Genomic DNA, 21,245 nt, shown 5'->3' with positions numbered 1-21,245 from the left:
AATCCACGGTCGTCATGCTCGATCACTTTTGACCGCCGGGATCATCCGACCAGTATCCGTCACGGTGGCTCAGCCGCACTGGTCCTATACCCAATAATTGATGGGTTCCACCTGACTCGCGTCCTTATGGACGGAGGTAGCAGCCTTAATCTCCTCTATCAGCATATTGCGCAAAAAATGGGCATTAACCCATCTCGGATCAAGCCCACCAGGACTACCTTCAAAGGAGTCATACCAGGTGTAGAGGCCCACTGTACGAGCTCAATCACACTAGAGGTTGTCTTCGGATCTCCGGACAACTTCCGAAGCGAGGAATTAATCTTTGATATCGTCCCCTTTCGTAGCGGCTATCACGCACTGCTTGGACAAACCGCGTTCGCTCGATTCAACGCAGTACCACACTATGCTTATCTCAAGCTCAAGATGCCCGGTCCACGCGACATCATAACAATCAACGGAAATACGGAACGCTCCCTCCATACAGAAGAGCACACAGCTGCCTTAGTAGCAGAAATACAGAGCGGCCTTCTCAAGCAGAACCTTAATTCAGCTCCCGAGCCCACGGACACCGTTAAGAGGGTCCGAACTACTTTGCTGCAGGAGAGCTCAGATCGTCAGGAGCTCGACTAGCAATCCAGCCTCCGTCGTAGTTCCGATCCAGTGGTGGCATTCATGCCGCGCGTACATAACTACACACTCAAAATCCCATGGGCATCGACGGAGTCATGGCTAGCTTGTGGTCCGTAGTACGGCTCAACTGACATCGGATACACACATACTTTTACCTTTACTTGTTTCCTTTTTAGGTCTCAATCCCACAGGCACCATCTGATGGCCTAGTCATCGGTCCTCTTGAAGGATAAACACACCAAGACGACGAGAAACACAGACATATAGGGGACTTTTTAGGTGGTTCAGTTAACGATAACTTTACCTATTTTTTAGGACCCACATGTAGCTCTCCCTTGGTTTCGGCATGTCAAATAGCATGTTGCTTATTGCACTACCTGTATCAATGCGCCTTGACGTACTAATTAAATTACAATTAGAACAGTTTGCGACTAGAGCTGTAGGACTCCAGCTTTTTACCTTCGTACCTTTTCTGTTTTCTTTCTTTTTTTCAGCTCCCTTGTGGATAACCCTATCAGGTAGCACCCGTACACTTTGGTGCGTTTCATGTTCGCCAGGGGCTGCACAGCACCCCACACTATGGCAACAAAAGTCTGAACACTTTTTATAAGTATAGTTCGACACCCCGAATTTAGCATTATATGCATTGGTTCTGAATCATGTCTTTGGTCAATAGTTGGGTTGCCCGGCTCTTGTGCTTGCTACCTTACGTTCCGCTATATCGGCTAAGGTAGTAAAGGGAGAACTACTGCGATTGTGCCTTGGTTTATCCAAAGAGCACCTCAGTAGAGAAAGCCGAAAACTGACTGTCATGATGTGGCGAGAGCCGGTCAGCTGTTCGGAGGTTGCAAATCATGGGAGATTTCTTCTGCATTACGCGAAGGATTGGTACTTCCCGATCAGACACTTATAGCATTCTAGTTCGGATACTAGAGGCCGCGCCCATGTTTTTATTATCGCACTCCTATGGCTAAGTGAGGGTGTTACAGCTGCATTGTTTGGTTGCCTGGTTCGTTGCGCTAAATAACTCCTTCAAGGACCATCTAATTGGATCAAGATTGTTTAGATTCCATCTCGAACACCCCCGTACTACCTATGTGGGGGCAGAAGACGACGACTGGTTAACCCTCAGATTTCATACAACACGGCCGCACAGGAAGTAAAAATTTAAAAACATAACAAGCATTATATTGCATAAAACACTTTGTTTTATCATAGAAGGTAGAGGGAGCTCGCATACATCCATTCAAAGATAATGTCTTTTGCACAGTGATCCGCAACAATGCGGGACCCCTCCAGGACACCATCAAAATACAACTCAGGTAGGCGGTGCTCCTTGCCCTTAGGTGGCCCCTCGGTCATTAGCTTCCTGGCATCCATCTTCTCCTAGTGTGTTTTGATGCGGGCAAAGGCCATCCGTGCACCTTCGATACAGACCGACCGCTTTATAACCTCAAGCCAGGGGCAGGCATCAAAAAGTCGCTTCACAAGTTCAAAGTAGCTGCTAGGTATCGGCGCGGTAGGCCATAGTCAGACTATCAGCTCCTTCATGGCTTGCTCAGCTGCCTTGTGCAGCTCAACCAGTTGTTTCAGCTGGTCACTGAAGGACACCGGATGTGCGGGGACAAGATATTGAGACCAGAACAGCTTCTCCGTAGAACTCCCCTCCTCGGCTCGATAGAACTCAGCAGTGTATGATACGCTGCATGGCAAATCCGTAAACGCCCCTGGAGAGCTCCAAATTCGGGTAAGTAAAAGGAACGCTTCCTTCACAGACTTGCTTTGCATAATGAAAGCCTTACCCGCCGCGATCTTTCGGGCCGCCTGGATTTCCTGAAGGGTGCTCTGGGCTTCAGCTCGAGCCTCCTGTGCACTCTGGAGGGCCTTCACAAGTTCGGATGCTTGCATCTTAGAATCACGCTCCAAGGACTCGCACTTCTTGACGGCATCTTGGAGCTCTTGTTGAACCTCGCCGACCCGGGCCTCGTGCTTCTTGTGCGCGGTGCGTCCCTTGGTCGCTTTGTCCTCGTCCTTCTCTAATGCCATCTTGAGGGCTGCCACCTCGGTCGTGGCCCCTAATAAAGTTCATGGCACTTTAGTCAGCACGAACCATTCATCCTTCCTAAACATACACGCAGGTTACGGCATACCTTTGTTGTCGTCCAGCCGCTTCTTCATGAGGCCGAGCTCTTTCTTGGCCCGCTCCAGGTTCTGCTTCAGTATGAAGACCTCCGCAGTGTGAGCGGCAGCACCCAGCAGTGACGCCTGCTTATTCACACATACATATTATGTTAGACTCCTGCGAAAATTATTTTGATCCCCTGCTCGGCTTTTCCTTTCTGGACACCGAATAGAGCATCAGGGGCTACTGTCCATGTTGTGATATTTTTTCTACAATTGTTACCTCAAAGCCTGTTAAAAGGCTAGTGCAGGCCTCGGTCAGTCCTCTTTTGGCAGACTGAACCTTTTCGATCATCGTACCCATAAGGACATGGTGCTCATCCACAATGGCGGCACCTCGCAACGCTTCCAGCAGATTGTCCGATGCCTCTGGTTGGACAGAGGTCATCGGTGGAACAGGCACACCTCCTCCTTTCGGGGAAGGCCGTTCACTGGACTCTAGAGCCGTGTAGGTCTCCAGAATGGTATCCAGCTGAGGGCCGAAAAGAACTTGTCCCCCACTGCCAGTCCCCATGGGGGCTTTTTCCCCCATGTGTCCGGCAGCCGAGGAGTCATCCTGCGGCGCCACCTTAACGATTTCAAGAACCTCCCCCTAGTCTAGAAAGATCCTTTGGGACGCCACCTCGTCATCACCCTTGGGTGAGACAGAATGAGCAGGCGGCGGAGACATGCTAGCCATCTCCTTTGAGTCTAGCGAATCCTCTATCGAGGATCGTAGGGAGCTATCACGGGCCAGACTGTAATGGCATAGTTTAAACATATTAATATTATAAACTGGAAAGGCGAGGTATTGGGAGGTGCATAGGGTTTTGGTACTTACGAGGCAGCTCGAGGCTTGGTCCGGGGCGTTCGCTTCGGACTGCTTTCGACATCCCATGCGGAGTTATCCGCAAGGGAGCCCTTCCCCCTCTTGGGTGCCTTCGCCTCCAGATTCGTGGAGGCCTCTCTTTTCTTCTTTCCCCCTCCGGGGGAAGCCGCCTTCTTCTTCCTCCCCGTCGTTATCTTCGGTGACCGAAGAGTCAGTCTCGTCTTCGGACAACATGTCTGAAGCACCCTTTCGGCGAAGGCCACTCCTGCTCCCTTTGGTCATCTCCTTGGCCTTCTTCTCCAGCACATCATAAGGCGCCGGAAATGGCATCTTTTTTAGGAGTGGGGTTTCCTCAACTTCGGGAAGTGGAGCTGGACAATTAATCCGCCCCGCTATGTCGATCCAGGCCTGAAAATTGATAGGAAGGCTTAGACTCCTCCCCAAAATATGCCAGTAAAGGCTATACCTTGAATACATGAAAGAACTTACCGAATTGGCCTGGCACTTTAAGCTGAGCCCACGATCTTCGGTCGTGGGCGGTGGTGTCTCGTTGGCCTTCAAGATCACTTTCCAGATATCTTCGTGCGTTGTGCTGAAGTGCTCTAGTAGCGTCTGGTGCTTGGCCGAATCGAACTCCCACAAATAGCAAGTCCGGCGTTGGCACAGAAGGATCCGGTGAATGAGCATAACCTGGATCACATTGAGGAGTTTGATCCTCCTGGTTATCCTGTTCTGAACGCACATCTAGAGCCCAGTCAGCTCGCTCGAAGAGCCCCAGGCGAGGCCCTTCTCTTGCCAGGAGGTGAGCCGTAGCGGAGCTCTGGATTGAAATTCAGGGGTCGCCGGCCAGTTGGTGTCGCGCGGCTCGGTGATGTAGAACCACCCCGACTGCCACTCCTTCACCGTCTCCACAAAGGAGCCTTTGGACCATGTAACATTGGGCATCTTGCCCACCATGGCGCCTCCGCACTCTGTCTATTGGCCTCTCACCACATTCGGCTTTACATTGAAAGTCTTCAGCCACAGGCCGAAGTGAGGCGGGATACGGAGGAAGGCCTCGCAAACGACTATGAATGCTGAGATGTTGAGGATAAAGTTGGTGGCTAGATCATAGAAGTCTAGCCCGTAGTAAAACATCAGTCCACGGACAAATGGGTGGAGAGGGAATCCCAGCCCACGGACGAAATGGGCGAGAAATACAACCCTCTCATGGGGCTCCGGAGTAGGGACGATCTGTCCTTCAGCCGGGAGACGGTGAACGATCTCCTTGGCCAGGTATCCGTCCTCTCGAAGCTCCTTGATGTCTTTCTTCTTGACAGAAGAATCCATCCACTTGCCACCAGCTCCGGATCCGGACATGGTTGGAGTGTTCTCCCAGGCGGAGGAAGCTAGGGCTTGGGCACTAGAGCTCTAGAATGGATGGACAGAAGAGGGAGAAGGCAGGGGTGAGTGAGGATGAATTCTTATCCCCTTATAAAGGCTGTGAATATCAAACACCTCCCTACTCGCCTTAAAACTTGCCTATTCCCAAGGGTTGTGTAAACAGCACGGTTGGGTTACCCATGCCCATATTTATGAGAATCCCGTAATAAGGGGACGCAATCTCTACTTTGACAAGACGTGCCAATGGCAACCGCACCTCGAAACGTGAAGCGGCAGGCAAAAAACGGTTCGAAATTATGACCGGATGGACGTGATGTCATGTTGTAAAAGTTGTCAGCGGATTGGACTCATGTATTATTATATTCTCTCTACGGTTGTGTGTGGTGTGTGTTACAGGTCCGGACACGATCAATTCATCCAAAGACTATTCCAGAGTTCAGAAGGAGGAACCCGCCTTGCAATGCCGAAGACAACACTATGCGCTGGATACCTTGTCATTGAAGACAAGTTCAGGGGCTACTGAGGGAGTCCTGGACTAAGGGGTCCTTGGGCGTCCAGCCTGTTGGCCATGGGCCGGACTGATGGGCTGTGGAGATACGAAGACCGAAGACTACACCCGTGTCCATATGGGACTCTCCTTGGCGTGGAAGGCAAGCTTGGCGACCGAATATGTAGATTCCTTTCTTTGTAACCGACCTTGTGTAACCCTAGATCCTCCCGGTGTCTATAGAAACCGGAGGACTTAGTCCGGATAGGAGAGACTCATTATCATAGCCATACAAGCTAGACCTCTAGGGTTTAGCCATTATGATCTCGAGATAGATCAACTCTTGTAATACTCATATTCATCAATATCAATCAAGTATGATGTAGGGTATTACCTCCATAGAGAGGGCCGAACCTGGGTAAACATCATGTCCATTGTCTCCTGTTACCATCGACCTTAGATGCACAGTCCGGGACCCCCTACCCGAGATCCGCCGGTTTTGACACCGACACCAGGTGCCTGCTTTAACTTCGCGGTGTCATATGTGGTTGCATGTTGCATATGGTGTCTAGCTTGTATTCAAAAGGCCGAAGTCGGCCTTTATTAAGGTAAGGAAAGATATTTTTTACATGAACCACCATCCCGGGAGCACCAAAAGTCAAATGGCTAGTTAGGGCACTGGCCGAGCTAGTGACAAGCCCAACACAGACAGGCATCACCTGGAAGCCAACTAAAAATCCACGATGGTGGCGAAGCAGCCCGCCTCCCACTAGGCTCTCAGGTCCTAGATGATCATGCTCACCACTCCAGCCGGATGTCTAGATTGTATTGCTTCCAATTTGGTTAAATTGCATCTGCTTAGCTTACACACTATACCTTTGAATATGACATGCCTTCCTGTTTTTGGTACATACTAGTACATCTGTCTATTAACCATGTTCTTACATCAAACTAATGTTCTTGTGTATCCCTCATCAATCACTTATGATGAGGTAGTCAGGAAAGTGGACTACTGTGAGAAAATATCCTCATTTAAAGATTGCAGCGTCAGCCTCCCCACATGATTCTCAAGAAATAACAAGGCTAGATGAAGATAGTGAATGTACCGCTATCGTTGATTACCGCATTTCCCCTACACTAGCATCGCAGGTGCTTGCTCTAACTTGGTAGCGTGATATGTGGTTGCATGTTGCATATGGTGTCTAGATTGTAATTCTTCCAATCTGGTTTAATTGCATGTGTTATTCTGCTTAGTTTATACATTATACCTGTTAATGTGACATGCCTTCCTGTTTTTAGTACATAGTACATCTGTCTATTAAGCATGTCCTTACATAAAACTATTGTTTTTTGTATCCCACATAAATCAATATGACGAGACACCTTTAGTATATGCAGTGCGATATTAGTTGCATCTTTCAAATGATTTATAGCATGCACTGCTTCTAATTTGTTGAAATGCCATTTATGATGGGACGCTTTTAACTTGGCAGAGTCATATTGGTTGCATCTTTCATGTGGTGTCTTGCTTACATTGCTTCTTATTTGTTGAAATGGTTTCTACTTAGTTTACACAAACAGTTGTGAATATGCCATGCCGTCCTGTTTTTCGTATTATTCCATCCTGGAATCATGTGTTTGCCTTACATCAAAGTAGTGATTGTCAGTATCATGCACGAATGAGTTCTGAAGAGTGAATTTTATTGCTTTTTCTTGTCAGTTTTACTTGACAATTCAAAATCAATAAAGCAGAAGGAAGTTAGCAAGGCAGCGGATGATGGTGCTCCTTCCAAATGGAGGGCCTCTACAGATTCTACTCCTCCACCCCCCCCCCCAAGATGATTTCCAAGACAACACATGCATAGACACTCAACATAGCTGTGTTGATGATGAGCACATCTCCCCTAGTGCACCATCACAGGTGCTCCCTCTAACTTGGCACTATTATATGTGGTTGCGTGTTATGTATGATGTCTAGCTTGTATTGTTTCTAATTTTGTTGAATTTCATCTGCTTACTTTACACATTATAGTTGTGAATAAGACACGTGTTCCTATTTCTAGAACATACAATATCTGTCTATCACACCATGTTCTTACATCAAAGTACTATTGTTGTGTAACCTGCAACAATCACTTATCATAAGACACGTTTGACTTGGGAGTGTGATATAGGTTACATCTCGCATTCTTTTCTAGCTTGTACTACTTCTAATTTGTTGAAATGGCACTTATGGCGGGACAGTTTTAACTTGGTAGAGTGATATTCGTTGCATCTTTCATATGGTGCCTAGCTTTCATTGCTTCTAATTTGTTGAAATGCCTTCTCCTTAGTTTACATATCATAAGCTGTGAATATGCAATGCTGTGAATATGCAATGACATTAATGACGAGAGACCTTTAACTTGGTAGTGTGATGTTGTTTGCATCTTGCATATAATTTATTTCTTGTACTGCTTCACATTTGTTTAAATGGCATTTATGATGAGACATTGTTAACTTGGCAGAGCGATATTTGTAGCACCTTTCATATGGTTTCTACCTTCCATTGCATTGCTTCTAATTTAGTGAAATGTCTTCTGCTTAGTTTACACATCATAGTTCTGGTTATCTCATGCCGTCCTATTTTTCTTACATATTGCATCCTCTTATCATGTGGTTGTCTAACATCAAAGTTCAGTTCGTCTGTATCATGCATCAATTTGTTCTGAAGAACTAAATTTTTATTCGTTTTTTTTGTCGGCTTGACTTAACATGGCACAGAGAAAGAGGAAGCAAGACAGAACGACAGGGAAAGGGAAGCAGAAGAATCCTGCAGATTCTGCTGGTACTGATGGTGCAATAGAAGGTCAAAGTCCAGCAAAAAATTATACTGACAGGGTATCCTATGCTACACAAGCTACAGAACAAGCCAAACAGAAACAAATAGCTGCCACCAAACAAGCAGAGACAGCCCTAGTTGTCGCAGCACCTTCCATAGTACCACCAGCTGCACGATTTACTCATTGGCCAACTCAGCTAGGAGCATGTTCCCAAGCTCCCTTGCCACCTAACACTACTTCCAAAGCACTCTTGACACAAGATGAGTTGGCAAGATCAGATGAACTTTGTGAGATTCAACAGCAAGAAGGTAGTTGCTGGAGCCAAGTTACAATTGCATACTTCTTTATATGTAGTCTCACAGTTTGATGTACACTAACACTTCCTATGTTTGTTGTTGGACGAGCACCTAGGCGCAAGAGGAAACAAACATCAGGGATAATGCTCGATAGGTTAACTAAATATAGAGGAGGAAGAATGGAGATCTGTTTTGAGACAGGTTTAAAAAGGCCACGTGATGCTACAGAGTCAGCCAAGTTAGTATCAGAGGCAGCGGTTGCTGTTAGGTGTCATGTACGTATCCTCCCAACATGGATTCAGTATAGGAATGACAAAGACGAAACCCAGTTCAACACCTTCCTCAACCATTTATCTATAAGTATGGTTATGTATGGAAACTAGTAATATCGTCTTGCTCTGTCCAATACTTTCTAGGTTGCTGATAATGAGACTCTCATAATTTTCAACATATAGGGTTCAAGTTGGATAGCCAAGATGATGCAACCAGACAAGCTTGCACCCATGTTTTCAAGTCTGCTCTGCGACAATATCGGTATAACTTGAGGAAAACTCACTTTGAAGGCAAGGCTAACAGTGAACTTTCCCAAACATCTTCAGTGGAAAATATATCGGATGAAGACTGGAGAGGCCTCATTAAACACTGGTCCGATCCGAAGTATCAGGTACATTATATATGTGATTAGATCACATGTTGAAGTCCTATTTACGCATGTGCCACACAAATCTATCTTCTTGTAAGTGAACTGTTCAAAGAACAAGGCCAACCGTACGAAAGTGAAATTCCAACAAACGACGGGATCTCGTAGCTATATTGCACACTACGAGGCTCTTGTAATTAGCTGATGTTTCACTCTTTTCATTGTACCATATTATTAGATCTATATTGACTTATTCCAAATGCAGAGGAAAGCCCGCAAGGACCAAAAAGTGCCTGAACCAAATGCTGTGGAAATCTTCAAGGACTGTCACACCAACAAGACAAAGGGCATGACTACACCAGTCAAAGCCGCTGTTGTAAGTCCTTAATCCTCATGCCTTTTAACTACTACTTACTCTAACTCATGCCTTGAACTGCATGGTTTGCAGCCAATGTCTATTACTCTATTCAATTTTATACACAATCGTCTTAGCGTATCATTGCATCTTACAAGGTTTAAAAGAGAGGAGTGATGTTCCTTTGATCTTGACCTGTAATCTAGTTCCATGCTGGACTTGCCCACACAATGTTACAATTTCCTGTTTGTCTATTCTCAGTTGTTTTGTGATATGAATGATGTCATATTATGCTTACCGTATTATAAACTTTGTCTCTTTATCCTTAGCTATCAATACAATGTGAAGAAATAGACAATACATTAGCCATGGTACATGCTCATATGTTTGGAACCTGATTTTATTATGTACTTTGCAGTAAAATACAACTAATATTTTACATGGGCTCACCAGAATAAATTCTGTATATAGTCCAAAGCTATTTTGTTTGGTTTTGGCGCCTCCATAATATCTTCTGTTCTGGTACTAATGTAAAAACTCAAATTTTCAGCAAGCTATGGAAAAATGGTGGAACCCCCACCTTCTGAAGGTGGCGAGGCAACTATAACCGCAATGTCAGCTCTTGCTGCAGTGGGTCAGTACCTGTCCACTAACAGTGCCAAAAGCACGTTCCTGCATAATACTGGGTTGGTTGTTAAGGAAATCTCGTCCAAACTGCCTCATGATCAAGATATGCAAGCTCAAAACAATGTTATATCTGCTCTCCAGACACAAGTCCGTTCCCTAACAGAGACCCTTTGTGAAACAAGGACAGACATTGTTCGATGTCATCAAGATATGCATGGTTTTGAAACCAGACTATCAGACATTTGCTATGTTGTTCAGGAGCCTAGGAGAAATGAAGGCGGAGGTTATGGTGCTCCATCGGACAATACAACATGAAAATGTAATGGTTGGGTCAAATGAACTGAGCTTCTGAACTTTTGGTGGTGCATTTATCTGCCAGACTATTAACTTTTATGCCAACCTTCCTTTTGTTTTATAGTAGTAATTTGTTTTGTTGCGATACAAAATTTGTTCTTAACGTGCAGCCACCGGCTGAAGAAAACAGCAAGCCATTTTTCGTATAGTGTAGGGTGTTCCCTATATTTGCACTGGTGGCGATCCTTGATGCCCAGTGGATGTAATCTGTGCAATCGCCTTAATAGCCTAGCGATAGTTTCTGGCATATTTATTTCCTAGTCTTTGTTTTCCCTGGTTTGCTAGTGGCTGCAACAACCATGGGCCATATACAGACCGTGGTAACCATGACCCTGCTACGGGCCGTAGGATCCATGGGCCTCCTACGGGCCATCTTTAAATGGGCCTCCAACACGGCCATACAATCGGTGGGCCTCGGGTCGTTGGATAAATGGGTCTACATGGGCCGTAAGGGCGTAATTTGTATCGACCCAACACGGTAATGGGCCGTTAATAGGCCGGAGGACAGCAAAGGCTTAATTCTGTCACAGGCATAACGGGTCTTTAATGGGCCAGAATATAGGACGGGCTGGAAACGGCGCAACGGGTTAACAAGCCAGGAACGGGCCAACTCTTGCCACGGGCCACCGTTAGGGGAACAGGCCAGTAACAGGACGGAAGTAATCGAGGGCCAGAAAGGAGCCCAAGAACGTATGGGCCGTCAGTAGGCCGAAAGCTAACACGGGCTGGAAACGGCCGAGGTGAATCATGGGTCGTTAATGGGTACAAATAAATTTATTGTTCATTCTGGGCTAGAGTCACTGTGGGCCTTCAAAGGGCCTAAAGATACGAAGTCCTCATATGAGCCGAAAGACGCCGTGGGCCATACATGGGCTAAAAGTGAAATGGGCTGGTGTTATATTCAACGACCCACATGACGTTGTTGGGCTGACCTTGGGTAGGCCCTAACGGGCAGTGAGTTACTGGGCCGTAAAATGGGCTATTTGCGAAGAGACCATTAACAGGATTTTCATGGGCCAGCCTGCTAACTTTTGAGCAAATCAAACGGGTCGGCCTTTGTAAGCTAAATGGGCCGGATGTGGGCTGTCGCACGTGTCGACATATCATAGGCGCCTATCTGGCCCACTGACCAGCTGCCATGTGTTTCCTCCGGCCAATCCGAATTTTACACGTGGAAATTTCCCATTGGTCTGGGCTGTTAACGGGTTATCGGATCCAAAACTGGACCCGATAGCTTAATGACGACCTGTTACAGTGGATGCCATGTGTCGGTCACCCTTGACGAAAGCACTTCCGTGACGCGCGATTTATCGTCATGGAAGTGGACACTTCCGTGATGATTATTTTGGTAATGTCATGGAACACTTCTACGACAACACAGGTATGACTATCTTGATTCTGTCATAAAATCATCATGGATGTACATGCATGATAGAAAACGTGACCTACTATGACAAACACGTATCATCATGGAAGTGTCTTTTTTTATAGTGATACGTACCCGGTACCCCCAGAACACTTCCGGTGTCCGAATACTATCGTCCTATATATGGACCTTTACCTCTCAACCTATCGAGGGGTGAACCCCGTCCTTTTCAAAAACAACGGGGCCGGCATCGCCCCTCAAGACGGCTCGCGCTTGGCCGGGTCGATCGACCCGGCCTAAACCCCAAGACTTGTCCAACAAGCCAGCTCAAGACAACCGAGCCCGACACACCAAGACTTCTCCAACAAGCCAGCTCCCCCTTGGCATGTTCTCCAACTCAGACAAGGGTCAGTGGCCGTCCCATCCCAGCCGTACGATGGGACGAGTCGCCACCAACTGATGACCGAAGCCACAGTACCCCGCCCATGCCTTTGGTCAGCCAGACGAGGCAACAGTGCCCCCCACCTACCCGCTGACCAAGACCGGCGTGGCAACAGTGCACCCGTCATCACCCATGACGCCAGCAAGCGGTGACCTGACGGAGCACCACTGTAGCCGACTCGACCCGGACACTCCCTGACAATCGACAAGGTGGCCAACAGTGCCCCCGTACCCGGCGGGTCCTGCGCCAGGGGAACCCGGCGAGGCCTGGTACCCGGCGGGTCCCAGCCCCGGGTTTCCCAGACGCTGACGACCCGGCACTACAACCATGTAACATTAGCATTGTACCCCTGGGGGTTGACCTATAAAACCCCCCAGGAGCCCTCATGCATAGGGGAGAGCAGAGTAGTATCGACACAATCATCAACGGAAGCAAGATCATCTCCTCCCACTCACACATACACACCTAGCTAGCAACACTCGAGGAGAGGGAACTGCCTGAGCCTTGGCCAGCCCTCCTTCTTCCTCTATACAGCTCTAGGAGCAACCCTGTACTATTACATATAAACCACACTCGGCAGGACTAGGGGTGTTATCTCTCCGGAGAGCCCCGAACCTGGGTGTGTCCTGCGTCCCACGCTCGCTCATGCCGACCTCGCCTCTGGAGCCCACTAGTGCCCTCGAGCCTCCTCCTCTCTTTAGCCATCCCATGCCATCTGCCGTGCACCCACCACGACAGTTGGCGCCCATCGTGGGGCAGCTCGATGTCCTGGCAGGGAGCATGCTTCAGATGGGCTTGTCGGTGTTCTGGGAACGGGGGTCCCTAGACTTGCCTGCCTGCAGCCCACGGCGTGGCTTTGCTAGCAGGCATGTACGGCCCATCTTCATCAACAAGGAATCAAGACCCTTGTGAGGCAGACGACACAAGACCTCCTCAGGAGCGGCCTCCCCAGGCTGGCTCATGAGGTGCAGAGAGTTCAAGGCTAGGCAAACCTTGCGAGGTTACCATTACGCAAGCCATGACGATTGAGACCAGGCGGGTGCCAGCGCGCGCAGCGTCCTTGTTTCCTCTTTGGTGCTAAGGGGGAAAGCACAGGCGCAGAGTACCGAGGCATCAAGCAAAGGTTTCCATATCGGTGCAATGATACCAAGACCAGCAGGATGACAAGACGGAGGTCACCATGGATCCCAAGGCGACGTCACCACCAGAGCCTTTTGCAGGCGAAGACCACTTTTGTCAGGATAAACTGTACTAGGTGTCCCCTTTCAAATTGTTCGTTGTTGGCTCCCTTCCCTCTCAATATTTGGGGAGAGGACCAGGGCCTCTATAAATAGGACTAGCCACCACCGTAGAGAGGGGGATGAGATCATCTTGGACCGGATCCTCACACACACAAGTTCACCAAGCAGAAGAACACCTCAACCTCAAGAGGTTGTTCTTCCCCTTGTACTGTTCATCATCAGCCCAAGAGACAATCCACCACCACCACACTGGAGTAGGGTATTACACCACAACGGTGGTCCGAACCAGTATAAATCTTGTGTCCTCTCTGTTTCGAGTTTGTCGAGTTAGTTCGTAAGATCTCAGCTGAGTTAGGACGTGGATCGGTAGGGGGGAAATCTTCACACGCACCCCAGTGTTCGAACCTTAAGGGTTTTGCCGAAATCCGTGATCCGACATTTGGCGCACCAGGTAGGGGTGCACCAGAGCCTCTTCCCCACCAGTCGATCCGCTGACACTCCGCGGTTCCGATGTCCGGCGACCCGAGGGCTAACGACGACCGCTGGGCAGCCTGGCCCGCCCGAGCGGCGCCGTGATACGTCCATTCTGCATCATGCTTTTATATCGATATTTATCGCATTATGGACTATTATTTCACTTTATGTCACAATACTTATGGCTATTCTCTCTTATTTTACAAGGTTTACATAAGGAGGGAGAATGCCGGCAACTGGAATTCTGGTCTGGAAAAGGATCAAATATTAGAGACCTATTCTGCGCAACTCCAAAAGTCTTGAAACTCCACGAACATCTTAAAAGAAATAAAGAAAAATCCACGCCAAAGATGAAGGCCAGGGGGACACCCTTCTCATGAGGGTGGAGGTGCCCCCCCCCTAGGGCGCGCCCCCTATCTCGTGGGCCCCCTGGTGGCTCTCTGATGCCCATCTTCTCCTATATGAGGTCTTTCGATGAGAAAAAATAGGGAGGACCTTTTCGGGACGAGACTCCGTCGCCACGAGGTGGAACCTTGGCGGATCCAACCTAGAGCTCCGGCAAAGCTGTTCTGCCAGGGAAACTTCCCTCCCTGAGGGGGAAATCATCACCATCGTCATCACCAATGCTCCTCTCATCGGGAGAGAGCAATCTCCATCAACATCTTCATTAGCACCATCTCATCTCAAGACCCTAGTTCATCTCTTGTATCCAATTCTTCTCTCCAAGTCCGGGATTGGTGCTAGTAGGTTGCTAGTAGTGTTAATTACTCCTTGTAGTTGATGCTAGTTGGTTTATTTGGTGGAAGATCATATGTTCAGATCCTATATGCATATTATTACCCCTCTCATTATGAACATGAATATGCTTTGTGATTAATTACGTTCGTTCCTGAGGACAAGGGAGAAGTCTTGCTATTAGTAGTCATGTGAATTTGGTATTCGTTTGATATTTTGATAAGATGTATGTTGTCTAGCCTCTAGTGGTGTTATGTGAACGTCGACTACATAACACTTCACCATTATTTGGGCCTAGAGGAAGGCATTGGGAAGTAATAAGTAGATGATGGCTTGCTAGAGTGACAGAAGCTTAAACCCTAGTTTATGCATTGCTTCGCAAGGGGCTGATTTGGATCCATATGTTTCATGCTATGGTTAGGTTTACCTTAATACTTTTGTTGTAGTTGCGGATGCTTGCAATAGAGGTTAATCATAAGTGGGATGCTTGTTCAAGTAAGAAAAGCACCCAAGCACCGGTCCACCCACATATCAAATTATCAAAGTATCGAACGCGAATCATATGAACGTGGTGAAAACTAGCTTGACGATATTCCCTTGTGTCCTCGGGAGCGCTTTTCCTATTATAAGAGTTTGTTACGGCTTGTCCTTTGCTACAAAAGGATTGGGCCACCTTGCTGCACTTTATTTACTTTTTGTTACTTGTTGCTCGTTACAATCTATCTTATCACAAAACTATCTGTTACCACTTATTTCAGTACTTGCAGAGAATACCTTGCTGAAAACCGCTTATCATTTCCTTCTGCTCCTCATTGGGTTCGACACTCTTACTTATCGAAAGGACTACGATAGATCCCCTATACTTGTGGGTCATCACGCCGCCTGCCCAGGAAGACGTCAACCCTGTGTCTCAGGCGGCGCACGCACCGCCAAACACTGCGGGGCGTTAATGGCACAGTCACTCACCCTCTACTCTTACTCCCCAACTGACGCGAGCTGCTGCAAGGGCCGCAAGCCACGCTGCGGCGACGACGCAGCACACCATGAGGGAGCAGGCGAACATGTGCTCCGTGCTCACAGTGGCATGGGAGCTGCTGCAGTGCCGACTGATGGAGAGCGGCCGGGATACACTGCTGGAACGGGTTGCCAAGCTACTGGATGCGGCGGCCACAGGAGCACCGCCTTTCTGCTACCAGCTCACGCCCTAGGCAGCGGCAAGATCCCACGGCAGGCCTCGCCGCGCCCGTATACCCCCAAGTGCGCTCGAGGGCTTCATCAACATCAGCATGATCCATGGCGGAGGGCACCCCCTCGCACCTGCGCCACCTCAGATGGGTGCGGGCACGAGCGTCATAGCACCCGGCCCCATCGGAGCACCGCCCCGCCATCCTCAGGACAGCGCGACGGGCTGAGCGACGTGGAGCATGGGGCACTTCGGTGAGGTCTTCGGGGCAGCGGTCTCAGAGGCCTACATGCCCCGCATGATGGACCAGTGATAACCCACAAGTATAGGGGATCGCAACAGTTTTCGAGGGTAGAGTATTCAACCCAAATTTATTGATTCGACACGAGGGGAGCCAAAGAATATTCTCAAGTATTAGCAGCTGAGTTGTCAATTCAGCCACACATGGAAACTTAATATCTGCAGCAAAGTTTTTAGTAGCAAAGTAATATGATAGTAGTGGTAACGGTAGCAAAAGGTAACAGTAGTAAAAGTAATATTTTTGGTGTTTTGTAGTGATGATAGCAATAGCAACGGAAAAGTAAATAAGCAAAGCACAATATATGGAAAGCTCATAGGCAATGGATTGGTGATGGAGAATTATGCCGGATGCGGTTCATCATGTAACAGTCATAACCTAGGGTGACACAGAACTAGCTCCATTTCATTGATATAATGTAGGCATGTATTCCGAACATAGTCATACGTGCTTATGGAAAAGAACTTGCATGACATCTTTTGTCCTACCCTCCCGTGGCAGCGGGGTCCTTACGGAAACTAAGGGATATTAAGGCCTCCTTTTAATAGAGAACCAGAACAAAGCATTAACACATAGTGAATACATGAACTCCTCAAACTACGGTCATCACCGGTAAGTATCCCGATTATTGTCACTTTGGGGTTAACGGATCATAACACATAATAGGTGACTATAGACTTTCAAAGTGCATTATATCGACTAGAGGGGGGGTGAATAGGCGATTTTTATGAAAGTCTTCAAAACATGGAAGTTTCAAAGACAAATGATAGAAATGAACCTATTACCATGTAGCGGAAGGTAGACTACACTAGGCAAACCATAGTCACGTATTCAATGAAGTGAAAGCACAATGACTAATAGCAGCTAGGCAGTAAGGATCAGGTAGGAAGATATTGAGAAGCCAATCAGTACACGTAATCACTAAGTGAAGTCGAATGGTGATGCTATCGTACAATGACTTGACAAGAACCAATAGTAAGTAAAGGGAAGGGAAGGATGAAACCAGTGACTCGTTGAAGACAATGATTTGTTGGACCAGTTCTTGTTGTTGTGACAACTGTACGTCTGGTTAGGGAGGCTGAGATTCAACTCAGAAGACCTCGTCTTCACCTTATTCCCCTTGAGCTAAGGACACCCAGTCCTCGCCCAATCACTCTGGTAAGTCTTCAAGGTAGACTTCCAAACCTTCACAGACTTCGTTCACCGGCGATCCACAATGACTCTTGGATGCTCAGAACGCGACGCCTAACCGGCTGGAGGATTCACAGTCCTCAAGTGTAATAAGTCTTTAGGTCACACAGACAAGAAGACTTAAGTGATGCCTAACACTGTTTGGCTCTGGGTGGTTAGGGCTTTATCCTCTCAAGGAATTCTCTCTCAAAGGCTTCGAGGTGGGTTGCTCTCAAACGACAAAAGCCATACTTTAACTCTGAGCAGCCAACCGTTTATGGTTGTAGGGGGTGGGCTATATATAGCCACTAGGCAACCCGACCTGATTTGTTCGAAATGACCCTGGGTCACTAAGGAACTGACACGTGTTCCAACGGTCAGATTTCAAACACACATGGCAACTTTACTTGGGCTACAAGCAAAGCTGACTTGTCCAACTCTGGACAAGATTCGCTCTCATAGTCTTCACTCGAAGACATAGGATTTTGGTTAAGCATCACTTCAGTCATTCTGACTGGTTCTCTTGGACCCCACTTAACAGTACGGTGGTTCCTATGACTCAACAAAGAAGAAAAAGAACTACGAAAGGTCTAAGTCTTCGCACTCCATAGTCTTCATGCGATGTCTTCTCATGTCATAGTCTTCAGTGTGAATGTCTTCACATACCACCTTTGACTTCAATGTCTTCATACATTTTTAGGGGTCATCTCTGGTAGGAAAACCGAATCAATGAGGGACTTCTACCTGTGTTATCCTGCAATTCTCACAAACACATTAGTCCCTCAACTAGGTTTGTCGTCAATACTCCAAAACCAACTAGGGGTGGCACTAGATGCACTTACAATCTCCCCCTTTTTGGTGATTGATGACAAACTAGTTGAAGTTTTCAACGGGGAATATAATATGTGAAATTGTAAAGGATAAGGAATTGTCTTCATAAGTTGCAAGGGCTCCCCCTGAAGATGTGCATATAAGTAATTTGCTTTTGGAATGCAAATGCACATGGCAGGTTGTACTTGTGGAGATCCTCTTCAACTTATGATGACAATTCATCATCCATGAAATGTATGTGAAGATAATGACATGCATAATGAAAAATGGACGTCTGCAAAATGATCTAAGTGCGGAATTTATCGTCGCAGATGCGGAATTTATCATCGCATCACAGAATAGCAAATAAGTAGCAGACGACCATCGAGTTTAAGTGTTACAACTCAAAGAACCAAATGTATCAAAACGAGAGTTGTAAACACTAGGCAAAACATAAAATAACCGCCCATATGGACCCGCTTGAAGACTATCAAACTCATATGCTTCTCACCCTTTTGTCAGTAAGGACCAAAAAGGTTTGAAGACATAGAGCATCTACTCGTTCCCATGAGGAGTAGACGAAGCAGCAAGGTCGTCGGTGGTGTTCGGCGGTGCAGAAGAACTCGGCGCAGTGTCGATGCGTGCAGAAGTAGGGGGCGGTGAAGTGGCATCATCTTCGTCCTCGATCACTCTGGCATTCACAGTTGCCGCAGAGGAAGAGAACTCAGAGTCTTCAAGAGATGGAGTTCGTCGCAGCACAGTCCTTCGGGGAGGTGTGGAGTCAAACTTGAAACATTCAGAGAATACATCCTCTTGAAGATCATCCTCAGAACACATAAGCGTTAGCCCTTTCCATGTACGTCGACAGGTTTCATGGGCAACAAAGGCATTCTTGGTGGCAAGATTTCGAATGCGGTTGACATCCACCAAGAGGCTTTCCATTTGGCGCTTCAGCCAGTCATAATGCCTATCATGTTTCTAATGAAGAGCTACTAGAAGCTCTCGGTCATTGAGAACACGAGATCGCTTCTTGGGCCGTTGGGCAATGGTGCTTTCAGTGGCTTCAGTGAGGGCACGGTGAGGTGCACGTGTAGTACCAGCCAGAGGATAAACACGAGTGACTGCTTCAACTCCTTCAATGTTCTGAGAGAAACTTTGATGCTCGGCATTCTGAAGACTAAGAGGCTCCTTGGCAGGCTCTGGATAAATGGCTTCAACGGACATATCCACGTCAGGCAGAAAGATCCGATGATTGCGAGCAGATGGCTGATATGAGATAGCTGAGTGGAGTTTAATCAGATGCATTATCCATGGAGCGTAGAACTTCAAGCCAAAAAGATCAGATCCTGATGCAGCAAGTTGGCAGATGAAGAAGTCTTGTGCGTTGAAGCATTTGCCGTGAAGAATATAGAAGACCAAAGTCTTCATTGCACCTTCCAGCTTTGCATGTGGAGAATGTCCTTTGATGGGCCAGAGAGTTTGCCTTATAATGTGATAGATAGTCCGTGGCAGATACTCAAGGTCTTCAACAAAGAACTCCTTAGGATATGCAGCATCTGGAGGCAAAGGCTTCATCATACTGAGCATCTGACTCATGTTCGGTTCAGGCTTCTGAAAGATGCTCTCCATAGCTTCACTGTGAAGCTGACAGCCAGGTTCATAGAGATCTCCAGGAGTGGGCAGACTAGTGAGCTCAATGATATCAAAGGCTTTGGCTTCATGATGAACATTTCCAGTCATCCACTCAAGGACCAAGTCTTCGGATCTCTGTTGTAGCCTCGTATGTGAAGAGTGGCATAAAATTGGAGTAGCAACTCTTCGTTCCAGTGCTCTTGGTCGGTGACGAAGGGCAACAATCTAGCCTCTTTGAAGCAATCCAGAGCTTCTTCCAAGCAGGGCAGACCAGTTATTGCTTCGGTGTCAAGACGCATATGAGGGAAGATGCAACCTTGATTGTACAGAATGCATGAGTAATAACTTCGCTACGGATAGCTCCAGAACCGATCAGAAGATATTCTTTCCCTTGAGTAGGGGTTCTTGGAGCTATTGAAGAAGGTGTTGTCTGCTTTGAAGCCGTTGACATTAAAGGATCCAGGTGCTGATGCAGGACCTGGAAACCTGGGCAATCTTGGCATTGGCTTCTGTACCTGAGGCCTGTGCTCAACATGATAATCAAACTGAGGACCAGCAGCAGGTGCAGGAATAGGAGCAGTGGCACAGGCGTTGGGCTGCACAACAGAGGCTTCAGGAGCAGTTGCATCAATGGCTTCATTGACTTCTGGCATTGGTGCAGGCTCTACATTTGCTTCAGCCATGACAATGTCATGGGCTTCATTTGTGTTGGTGGTGGCAGCCTCAAGATTTTCTACCTCCACTTGATGAGCTGGAGGGTCGGGCACAGACACGTTCTCCTCGAGAACAGCTTCTTCAGTAGTTGGGGGAGTAGGGACATGTTCTTCTTCTTGGGTGTCGTCGGCTGATGCAGCCGGAATGTCTTTAGCAGCTTTAGCCTCAGACTCGGAGACATTCACAGTAGGAGTGGCATCTGGAAACACTTGACGTGCAACAGATTGGTGGGGCACTTCTCCTTCTGGAACGCTCAAAAGAGGGACTTGAGACCTTGGTCCTTTGCGAAGCCTGCGTAACGCTGGTGACGCCTCTGGAGATGGAGTTGGCTGGGCCTCAAAGTCATCTTCTTCTTCTTGCCGGGGTGGTGTGACTTGTTGTTGTGGGTGATCAGCCCATGATGCATCTTGAGCAATTGGCGTTAGAGGACGACCAATGCTGATGAGTTCGCTGTGCGTAAGCACAGGCGATGATACCTGTTGGTGCTTGATCTGAGGAAGAACTACATCATCTTCAACATTGTCATGGTGACCAATGTCTTCAGCAGCGGTGGGATCAACTGTTGGAATGTCTTCAGCTATATGAGCCTCTGTGGAA

This window comes from Triticum aestivum, chromosome 6A, assembly GCF_018294505.1.
Source record: "Triticum aestivum cultivar Chinese Spring chromosome 6A, IWGSC CS RefSeq v2.1, whole genome shotgun sequence".
Taxonomy (NCBI): domain Eukaryota; kingdom Viridiplantae; phylum Streptophyta; class Magnoliopsida; order Poales; family Poaceae; genus Triticum; species Triticum aestivum.
The sequence above is the reverse complement of the archived record's forward strand: the minus strand, read 5'-3'. Positions refer to the sequence as shown.